Source organism: Macrobrachium nipponense, chromosome 3 (assembly GCF_015104395.2).
Source record: "Macrobrachium nipponense isolate FS-2020 chromosome 3, ASM1510439v2, whole genome shotgun sequence".
In the NCBI taxonomy this organism is placed as follows: Eukaryota; Metazoa; Arthropoda; class Malacostraca; order Decapoda; family Palaemonidae; genus Macrobrachium; species Macrobrachium nipponense.
The window spans coordinates 27,333,737-27,346,236 of NC_087202.1; the positions used below are offsets into that span (position 1 = coordinate 27,333,737).

Consider the following 12,500-nt stretch of genomic DNA (forward strand, 5'->3'; position numbering starts at 1 on the left):
ACTATGTAAGTACCCAAAGTGCACTATCCCTACCATTCAAGGCTCACTTTACCACATATTCCCCGTCAGTTCCTTTATTCAAACGCCCTCTGCCTCAGTTTACAACCGTCACTTCTTAATCTTCTCTCTCGACAGAATTTGTCATTCCTTCGTACATGACAGCCATATTCCCCATTGAAACTCATGTTCATTTCGTATTACTGTTTCCTACTCCTTTCATCGTCTCTTCGTTCACTCGTTCGGTCTCTCTCGCCATTCTCCTCACAAGCTTCTTCTTCCTTCCTCCCTTCCCCCCTCCCTCCCATACCCCCTGGCCCTGATTCCTTGCTTTTAACCCGGAGAGTAAAAATAAGACAGAAGGCCGTAATACAAAGTCTTTAATTGCAATATTTTGTCCTAAGTGCAGCTTTAGCGTAAGCAACTGCATTATCCAATTGCCCGATCTCCTAATAAGCTCCCCAACGGATGAGAATCACTACTAAAAGATCTCATCACAAGACTCCGGGTACAAATCCTCCAACGCGTGGGATGAGGTGAAGGCATTTCCTTTTACAAGGGAAAATGGCGAAAGGTTCTCTGCGGAGTTGGAGTTCTTTTTAGTCTAACTCTCTTTCGACTTTTTTCCTATAATATTAATCCTAAAATGAATTTTAAATTATTGAATAAAGGTTGCCATGAGGGTTATCTGATACACAAAATATCCCAGATCTATTGCATATTATTACTTTATTTATTTATTTATTTTATTACTTTTTTGTGGAGAAGCGTCAGGTATTAATAGATAATTGTAGTCAGCAGACGAATTTTAGGAGGCTCCGTTAGGCTACCATAGGCATTTTCTGATGATTAATCGATATAATTTGAGTACAATAAAACGGCCTGGCTTAATAAAAACAACCTTCCTATTTTTTCCACTGATAAATGTATGCTTGAGTGATTCAAATCAACGATCAAACTTTACTGAAAGTTAGTTCAAGCTTTTATAACCCTCTGACTTCCATCTCCTGAAGCCTTTGGGACACTGACCTGCTCAAACCGTCAACAAAAGGAATGAAGAAATTGATCTGTCCCTCAACAAATTTAAATTCAAATTCAAAAAGTTTATTGATATACATCAAATGGAGTGTAGCAGCATGCTGCTATACTCACCTACAAAATTCAAAAGATTCCAGGCAAAAATCATAATAAATATGTAAATAAAAATAAAAAACAGTAATGAAAAGCAAATATTTTACATGAGAAGAATTTTAACCCAATTTATACAAAATTTGCTATAATGCAAATTTTATACAAATCAAATGTTCATATACTAAAGCAACAACATACTGGCTATTTTAACCTGTAGAGGACGGGAAAGGAAATTATGCTCCCAGTGATATCAGTGTCAGCACAACCCTAAGGCTTTAGAGTAGAAACCATTAGATCCACATTGCGTAAAGTGTGAGCTAAGTGTATTTTAAACACAATCTAAGACAGAGAAGAATAAATTCTATGCCTAACTACAGTTAAGCTTTGATTAAATTGTACACCAAACTACGGTTAAGGCAGAACGAACACTACACCAACCTAAAGGCAAAGCAGACAAATCAGGTGTTTAAATGACATTACCACCAAAACATAAGTTTTATCAACTGAATGAACGTCTTCACGGAACTGGGCCGCAAAAAAACCCTCGAGAATAGATTTTCCTACAAAATAAGATTTGTTTTGAAGGCATCCCCCCTTTATTAAACGAAAACAAATATTTTCCCTAAGAACTCAAGTTGGCCTATATGACGTGTGTCTTTGCATTATTATGTTTGGCTTTAAAATGCCGTGGTACATGTTCCCCTGCAAATAAACATCCTGACAACTTGATCTGCTATAAGCCACCTAAACTGAGTCTTACCTGATCCAATCATAAGAACAAACTACAAATTTACACCACAAATCAATCTAAATAACATACGATCATTTAGCGGCATTTTCAGTAACAAAGTATCTACTTTAGTGGGCTATTTAATCGGGTTGAAGATTTCCGCAAGGTTTGGCAATATCCGATCAACTGCCATGTTATGCTGCACAAAGTATATTCACTATTAATGTATATATTACGTCGTATGTGCCGCGACAGCCATAAATAAACATAGAAGGCTGAAATCATGCAAGTATGAAAGACGTCTCCGTAACTGCAATTTATGTATTAGAAGCTATATCAGTCCACACATTCCATAAATATTATGATAAAAATGGAGACAAGCTAATATGATATACTACACTTGAAGGGAATCTCCAAGACAGCGTCATTCAAGGTTACACTTACATGCAATCTTCCAGTATGACAGAAATTTGCCGGATATTCGATCGCCTTCGCAAATGCCGAGACACCAACTCGCCGGCAACCTGTTGGAAAGAAAAATCATTTCAGACGTTTCTACAAAGCCAGCCATCTTCTGACTCTGCGTCCATTCTGTTCAGATCAAAGGTTTTAACAAATGTGGCAAAATATATTGTTATAAAAACTAAATATTTTGCCAGATTTTACATGAAACTGTTATTTCACTTCCTTTTTCTGTTATCTAAGACTTCACTTCTTTCCTTGGTGCATAAACAGAAGCGTTTACGCACTAACGCACATATACGCAAGCACACACAAACAATATGTATATATATAATATTCTTTAAACTCACGTTGTGCTTTACGTAGACAAAGCAAACCATGAAACTTTTTTGTTCTACTGATCTCTACGCCTATGTATACCAATTTGCATAACAACATTCTACTCTCGCATGCATCTATAATCTATAGTCAAATTCAATGAAAGTGTTTACGTATACACTAATAAAATTTACATGTATTTCTTCGAATTTACTGTGGACGAATTTTAGTAATCTATGGTCATGGTCTGTTTTTTTACAACCCAAAAACCGATTTCCTGTACCTCCCTTTTTCCAAAATTAAATTTCATAACGTACGCGTGTACGTACGGTACGCACACACACACGCATACATACTATATATATATATATATATATATATATATATATATATATATATATATATATATATATATATATATATATATATATATATATATGTGTGTGTGTGTGTGTGTGTGTGTGTGTAAAACATACGTAAGCCTAAAGGTCAGCAACAGCGGATAATGGAGGGGACGAAAAAAACAACAGATCAAAAGAAAGGTAAACTGAGACATCCACAGTATTAGCGATGATGAAGGAGAAAGAAAACGGCAAAACAATATCGATCACGGTAAAAACAAATAGTTTAAAGGTGAAGCGCCTTCAACTAGCTATAATACAACAAACGCAGAATAGATAGATAGATAGATAGATTCAGGAACTTAAATCATTTTTATTGTTTATTAATCGAATTAAACATCAATCTCAGCTACATCATAAAGAAGACAAGACTAAAAAGAAACTTTCCATTTTCAGTTCGTCGGAGTAAATTTAAACGTTCATTAATCGAATGACACATTAATCGCGACAAATTCAACACAAAGGCCGGGCTAGGAGGAAGCTTTCAATATTCAATAAATAGGAAATAATAAAAGCAGCGGAATCCTCGGACTGTGTGGTATTCCCAGCCGGCCTCGCCAATGCTTGGCCTGCCTGCCTGCCCCGCCCTTAACACGCACAAACTGTATAATGAAATATATCTAACACCGTACAGTATACATATTCATGTATTCTCTCTCTCTCTCTCTCTCTCTCTCTCTCTCTCTCTCTCTGAATTTACAGCCTTTGGAAGAGTTCTGCGTCCAGGAACACAGCAAACTGTGACAGTTCGAAAGCCGCTAACTCCATGTTTCTGAAGTTAGTTTCGAAGGCGTATAGCCAACATTATAGAGAGAGAGAGAGAGAGAGGAGAGAGAGAGAGAGAGAGAGAGTACTTGGAAACTTTTATTTATAAACCACACCTCTGAGGGTGCTAAGCAATGTCCTTTATACCGTATCTGACAGAGAGAGAGAGAGAGAGAGAGAGAGAGAGAGAGAAACTTAAAAACTTTGTGTTTTAAACCACACCTGTGAAGGAGTCTTTCTGTCGGGTGCAGAGCAGAGTCTTTTATACCGTATTTAACTTAGAGGATAAAGGAGAGAGAGAGAGAGAGAGAGAGAGAGAGAAACGCCAGGAGAGAATTGTTTTAGACCTCATTTGTGAGAAAAGGAGTCTATCTGCGGATGAAGAGCAATAAATTTTAGAACTTACCTAACGAACACAAAAGGGCGTATTAGGTTTGAGAAAGAGTATAAGAAGAAAAACTAACAATAAAGAATAAATGATGAAAAAATGAAAAACACGTTAGCAGAGAAACAGCATATGAACTTTCATGTTATACGTGACAGGCTTACAATAAATTTTCATACAACAACGGCGGAAGCGACAAACTGCTTCCGTAAATAAGTAAACACTGTAATTATAATTACGCGCGTATGGACGTAAACAGCCATGTGCGTGTGTGTGTGTGTGTGTGTTGTGTAGAATCTAAAAGTCATTTTTACCAGATTCATATATAATTGCAATTGCTACAATACCCTCTTAACTACACGAATTTTCCGCGCTTTTTTGGATACGCTTATATGATGTACGGTAGCGAGAAACGAACCCACGATACCATAATCATGACATCATAATGTCTTCATATTCCTTTGAACTTGGATCTTAAGGCTTTGTAGTGACAAATTTTTCCAAAAAAAAACGCGAAGAATTCGAGAAATTCAGAGGGAGTTGTGGCTATTATAATTACATACATACATACATACATACATATATATACCTGCAGACCTTTACGAGTAAGTTTAAATGTGATTTTATGTGTAATCACTATATTTATCCATATGTAAGAATATTTTCTTGCAGCATGTTACAGTATCTATAAGCATGCATTTATAAAAGCTTACACTTAATATACATGCGTAAACACGCACAAACAATACAATTACGTACATATATATGTGTGTGTGTGATCTGTAACTAGGTAAGTATGTATATGAACATCTATCTATCTATCTATCTATCTATCTATATATATAATATATTATATATATATATATATATATATATATACATGTGTACGTGTGTGTGTGTGTGTGTATAACTTTGCGTAATTTTATTATGTCTGTGTATAATGAGCGTGAGCATTTATACATACATGCTTACAAACACTGTAACACGCAGCAAGAATATATTTTTACATATAGATAAAAAAGATTAAATTCATACATAGAATGACATCAAACCACCATTACCAAACAACCATGATGTTAACAGTAAACGTAGGAAACCTCCCGTTTAATAAAAAAGATAATCATGAGGAAATGTCAAAAGAATAAATGACAAAGTACAAAATGTCATAAGGGCAAAAGGAGACTTAATAACAAAACAAAGACAAAATAGGGAAAATGAATGAATAGGAAACGGCAGCAAGAGGAAAATCAAGATACAAACGGAGAAAAAACAGATAAAAGAGACACAATGAAAACTCAAAGGTCTGTGTGGACCCACGTTCAAAGAGAGGCATTTAATTAAGGCATACTTGGCATTAAACAAAACGCCTAAGACTCAATTTAATCTACCAAATTAAAAGAAGCAAAGGTGAAATATTTTACCAGACAATGAATAGCTCATATTTCGGAATAGATCGCAATTAAAGAGCGCTAATGTTAGGATTAATAATAATAATAATAATAATAATAATAATAATAATAATAATAATAATAATAATAATAATAATAATAATAATCAGAACAGTAGCAGCAATAATAATCACTGATATGAGCATACTGAAACGAACTTATGTAAATTAGGCTTCCTAGAACAAAAAGTAATTACAAAAATACAAATACAGCGCAACTGCAGTCATTCAGGATAAGAAAATAGTGACACGAAATGATAATACAAGTACCTACTACCAGATATAAATTATATATATACATATATATATATATATATATATATATATATATATATATATATATATATATATATTATATATATTATATATATATATATATATATATATACCTAAATAGGAAAAATAATGAAAGAAACCTAAGAAGAAAAAAATTGAATTTTCCCCGCTAGAAAAATAAATGTTCCTAATATCACTGCACGCAGACTGTGATGTAAAGAACGAAAAATAGTAATGTTTTTATATGGGAGAGATTGCATCATACTCGTTCAAAAACTGGGAAGGGGGATAGGATTGGGTCCCTACTGAGAGAGAGAGAGAGAGAGAGAGAGAGAGAGAGAGAGAGAGAGAGAGAGAGAGAGAGAGAGAGGTCTTTAATAACCAGTGGTGGGCATCTATAACCTTGTAATAGAGCCAGCCAAAATTGAATGCCGGTCAATAAATCGTTTAATCCATTTTGCTTTCATGTGGTAAAAGAAGCTCACGATAGGCAGTCTATTAGATTATTTTTGTTTTTGAAATGGAAATCAATATTTATAACATTATAAAATGAAAGCAAGAGACCGGAATCCGTCAACACTGAGGCATAAAAGAAACTGAGGATTCAGTTCATTTAAGGATGAATTAGGTATCTAATTAATTAGGTAAGTTTTAAAATCTGACTGATTGGACCTCATACAAAGTACCAGATGCATACAAATTCATATTTGAATAACCCTAAGTGGTATATATGTATTACATGTACACACTTACAATAAATATATTTATATGATATATATATATATTTTTATATATATATATATATATATATATATATATATATATATATATATGCATACACGTGCACATACTCATAAACACACACACACACACACACAAATAGATATATATATATATATATATATATATATATATATATATATATATATATATATATTTCACTTGCATGTGACAAATCCCAATCCACACACAAGAGAATTCATGTAATTCTGTCCGCACGTGCGAGAGCTATCAAAAATAATATGAAACGTTGCACGAGGGCATTTTCAGTAGTTGAAATTCAGTAGGACCCTTTATTGACGATAAAATATTCAACTGCCGGCGTGAATTGGCAACTCCCCCAGCCGTCTACTGGACTTCGTTTTGGAAATTTACTGAAGTTGGGGTACGCTCTCTCTCTCTCTCTCTCTCTCTCTCTCTCTCTCTCTCTCTCTCTCTCTCTCTCTCTCTCTCTCTGAAACCCCCAAACTCAAGAATATTCCGACCGACCACACATACGCAAATACACAAATACAGTGTCATGAGGGCGTTATATATATGAATTATATAAATCGATAGAGTATAGTCATGTAATATATGAGTACATGATACACACGTACATATGTAGGTTAACTCGCACGCTGGCTATGCCATGGCAACAATCGTATGAGTAAATGTACATTGAGAACCAAAATGAAACGCAGAGTCATTCAGTTACAAGCGTTTTTGCATGTGTTCAACATACACATTATTATACAGTACACACACACACAAACACACACACACACACACACACACATATATATATATATATATATATATATATATATATATATATATATATATATATATAAGTCATATCACATTACCGTGATTCATATACATATATCGAGCTACAATGTCCTTTAATATCTAATTCGCTCTACCTCGGAATTAATATATTTTCATATATGCTTAACCGAAAGGGAATTTTTTCTCGATAATAGATTTACCTGTACTTGGGCGCGAACGCAGGTACATTATAAATCCAGGAACGTCAGTGGAAGCTATACACCCAACAACCGCAAGAGGCTTAAAGGTATATGCCGTCTCTCACCTCAAAATACTTTCTCGCGCTGAAGTATCCGTTGGTTTGGAGACAACATCAACCTGCCTCGACTCCGGTAGTTAAGTAGCGCTTTTGACAACACGTAGCATTTTACATAAGTCATATCACATTACCGTGATTCATATACATATATCGAGCTACCATGTCCTTTAATATCTAATTCGCTCTACCTCGGAATTAATATATTTTCATATATGCTTAACCGAAGGGAATTTTTTCTCGATAATAGATTTACCTGTACTTGGGCGCGAACGCAGGTACATTATAAATCCAGGGAACGTCAGTGGAAGCTATACCACCCACCACCACCACCGCGAGAGGCTTAAAGGTATATGCCGTCTCTCACCTCAAATACTTTCTCGCGCTGAAGTATTCGTTGGTTTGGAGACAACATCAACCTGCCTCGACTCCGGTAGTTAAGTAGCGCTTTTGACAACACGTAGCATTTTACATAAGTCATATCACATTACTGTGATTCATATACATATATCGAGCTACAATGTCCTTTAATATCTAATTCGCTCTACCTCGGAATTAATATATTTTCATATATGCTTAACCGAAGGGGAATTTTTTCTCGATAATAGATTTACCTGTACTTGGGCGCGAACGCAGGTAAATTATAAATCCAGGAACGTCAGTGGAAACTATACCACCGAACCACCGCGAGAGGCTTAAAGATATATGCCGTCTCTCACCTCAAATACTTTCTCGCGCTGAAGTATTCGTTGGTTTAGAGACAACATCAACCCGCCTCGACTCCGGTAGTTAAGCAGCGCTTTTGACAACACGTGCATTTACATAAGTCATATCACATTACCGTAGATTCTATACATGATATCGAGCTACAATGTTCCTTTAATACTTAAATTCGCTCTACCTCGGAATTCAATATATTTTCATATATGCTTAACCGAAGGGGAATTTTTCTCGAAATAGATACCTGTTACTTTGGGCGCGAAAGCAGGTACATTATAAATCCAGGAACGTCAGTGGAAGCTATACCACCCAACCACCGCGAGAGGCTTAAAGGTATATGCCGTCTCTCACCTCAAATACTTTCTCGCGCTGAAGTATTCGTTGGTTTGGAGACAACATCAACCCGCCTCGACTCCGGTAGTTAAGTAGCACTTTTGACAACACGTAGCATTTTACATAAGTCATATCACATTACCGTGATTCATATACATATATCGAGTTACAATGTTCTTTAATATCTAATTCGCTCTACCTCGGAATTAATATATTTTCATATATGCTTAACCGAAGGGGAATTTTTTCTCGATAATAGATTTACCTGTACTTGGGCGCGAACGCAGGTACATTATAAATCCAGGAACGTCAGTGGAAGCTATACCACCCAACCACCGCGAGAGGCTTAAAGGTATATGCCGTCTCTCACCTCAAATACTTTCTCGCGCTGAAGTATTCGTTGGTTTGGAGACAACATCAACCCGCCTCGACTCCGGTTAAGCATATATGAAAATATATTAATTCGGAGGTAGAGCGAATTAGATATTAAAGGACATTGTAGCTCGATATATGTATATGAATCACGGTAATGTGATATGACTTATGTAAAATGCTACGTGTTGTCAAAAGCGCTACTTAACTACCGGCGGAGTCGAGGCGGGAGTTGATGTTGTCTCTAAACCAACGAATACTTCAGCGAGAGAAAGTATTTGAGGTGAGAGACAGCATATACCTTTAAGCCTCTCGCGGTGGTTGGGTGGTATAGCTTCCACTGACGTTCCTGGATTTATAATGTACCTGTGTTCGCGCCCAAGTACAGGTAAATCTATTATCGAGAAAAAATTCCCCTTCGGTTAAGCATATATGAAAATATATTAATTCCGAGGTAGAGCGAATTAGATATTAAAGGACATGGTAGCTCGATATATGTATATGAATCACGGAAATGTGATATGACTTATGTAAAATGCTACGTGTTGTCAAAAGTGCTACTTAACTACCGGAGTCGAGGCAGGTTGATGCTGTCTCCAAACCAACGAATACTTCAGCGCGAGAAAGTATTTGAGAGAGAGACGGCATATACCTTTAAGCCTCTCCGCGGTGGTTTGGGTGGTATAGCTTCCACTGACGTTTCCTGGATTTATATGTACCTGCGTTCGCGCCCAAGTACAGGTAAATCTATTATCGAGGAAAAAAATTCCCCTTCGGTTAAGCATATATGAAAATATATTAAATTCCGAGGATAGAGCGAATTAGATATTTAAAGGACATTGTAGCTCGATATATGTATATGAATCACAGTAATGTGATATGACTTATGTAAAATGCTATGTGTTGTCAAAAGCGACTACTACTACCGGAGGATCGAGGCGGGTTGATGTTGTCTCCAAACAACGAATACTTCAGCGCGAGAAAGTATTTGAGGTGAGAGACGGGCATATACCTTTAAGCCTCTCGCGGGGTGGTTGGGTGGTATAGCTTCCACTGACGTTCCTGGATTATATGTACCTGCGTTCGCGCCCAAGTACAGGTAAATCTTTATCGAGAAAAAATCCCCTTCGGTTAAGCATATATGAAAAATATATTAATTCCGAGGGTAGAGCGAATTAGATATTAAAGGACATTGGTAGCTCGATATATGTATATTGATCACGTAAGTGTGATATGACTTATGTAAATGCTACGTGTTGTCAAAAGCGCTACTTAACTACCGGAGTCGAGGTGGGTTGATGTTTGTCTCCAAACCAAACGAATACTTCAGCGTTGAGAAAGTAATTTGAGGTGAGAGACGGCACATACCTTTAAGCCTCGCGGAGTGGGGGTTGGGTGGTATAGCTTCCACTGACGTTCCTGGATTTAATAATGTACCTGCGTTCGCGGCCCCAATGTTACAGGTAAATCTATTATCGGAGAAAAAATTCCCCTTCGTGTTAAGCATATAGAAAAATATATTAATTCCGAGGTAGAGCGAATTAGATATTAAAGGGACATTGTAGCTTTTGATTTATATGTATATGAATCACTTAAATAAGTGATATGACTTATGTAAAATGCTACGTGTTGTCAAAAGCGCTACTTAACTACCGGAGTCGAGGGCGTGTTGATGGTTGTCTCTCAAACAACGCAATACTTCAGCGCGAGAAGTATTTGAAGGTGAGAGACGGCATATACCTTTAAGCCTCTCGCGGTTGGGTGGTATTAGCTTCACACTTGACGTTCCTGGATTTATAATGTACCTGCGTTCGCGCCCAATACAGGTAAAATCTATTATTCGAGAAAAAAATTCCCATTTGGGTTAAGCATATATGAAAATATATTAATTCCAAGGTAGAGCAATAGGATATTAAAGCATTGTAGGGCTCCGAATAAGTTTAAATGAAATCACGAAAATTGGTATATATGACTTATGTTTTTTTTTTTTTTTTTTAAAATGCCTACGTGTTTCAAATGCCTACTAACTACCGTAGTCGAGGCAGGTTGGAATGCTGTCTCCAAACCAACGAATACTTCAGCGCGAAAGAAAGATGAGTGAAGAGACGGCAAATATGCCTTTAAGCCTCTAGCGGTGGTTGGGTGGGTAATAAAAGCTTCCACTGACGTTCCTGGATTTATAGATGTACCTTGCGTTCGCGCCCAAAAAGTTACAGGTTAAATCTTATTATCGAAAAAAAATTCCCCTTCGGTTAAGCATATAGAAAATATACCTTAATTCGGAAAGGTCCGAGGCGAATTAAGGATATTAAAGGACATTTGTAGCCTCGATCTCCTGTAAATTGAATCAAGTAATTGTGATATGACTTTATGTAAAAAGCTAGCGTGTTGTCAAAAGCGCTACTTAACTACCGGAGTCTGAAAGGCGTTGAATTGTGTCCTCCAAACCAACGGAAATACTTCAGCGCGAGAAAGGTATTTGAGGGAGAGACGGCATAATTACCTTTTAAGCCTCTCGCGGCGTGGTTTGGGCGTGGTATAGACTTCCCACTGACGTTCCTGATTTTATCAAATGTAACCTGCGTTTCGCGCCCAAGTACAGGTAATCTATTATACCGAGAAAAAACATTTCCCCTTCCGGTTAAGCAATATATGGAAAACTATCTTAATTCCGGGCAAGGTAGGAGCGAAGTTAGAATATTAAAGGACATTTTAGGCTAAGCTCAGATATATGTATATGAATCACGGTAAATGTGACTATGACTTAAATGTAAAATGCTACGTGTTTTGTCAAAAAGCGCTACTTAAAATAACCTAGAGTCGAGGTGGGTTTGATGTTGTCTCCAAACCAACGAATACTTCAGCGTGAGAAAGTATTTTGAGGTGAGAGACGGCACATACCTTTAATTAAGCCTCTTCCGCGGTGGTTGGGTGGTATATGCTTCGCATCTGACGTTCCTGGATTTTATAATGTAACCTGCGTTCGCGCCCAAGTACAGGTAAATCTATTAAAATCGAGAAAAAATTGGGCCCCTTCGGTGGTAAGCATATATGAAAATATATATTAACCTTTAAAGAGGTAGAGCGAAATTATGATATTAAAGGACATTGTATCCCGAGCTTGAATATATGTATATGACACGTATGGATATGACTTATGTAAAATCGCTACGTGTTGTCAAAAGCGGCTACTTAAAACTACCGGAGTCGAGGCGGGTTGATGTTGTCTCCAAACCAACGAAATACTTCAGCGCGAGAAAGTATTTGAGGTGAGAGACGCATATACCTTTAAGCCTCTCGCGGTGGTTGGGTGGTAT

The 12,500-nt window shown here is 36.7% G+C and overlaps 1 protein-coding gene across 7 annotated transcripts in view; it reads right to left on the bottom strand.

The window, feature by feature from the left end:
• The window catches only part of LOC135221669 (uncharacterized), a 488,794-nt gene that overhangs the window by 304,314 nt on the left and 171,980 nt on the right, over positions 1-12,500 (bottom strand). For 5 of the 7 annotated variants that reach the window (XM_064259378.1, XM_064259377.1, XM_064259382.1 and 2 more), the window contains one exon: positions 2,303-2,382. The exons of the other annotated variants lie outside the window; for them this stretch is intronic. The gene's annotated coding sequence lies outside the window, so the exon portion shown is untranslated. The remainder of the gene's footprint in view (positions 1-2,302; positions 2,383-12,500) is intronic. 7 annotated transcript variants of the gene reach the window in all.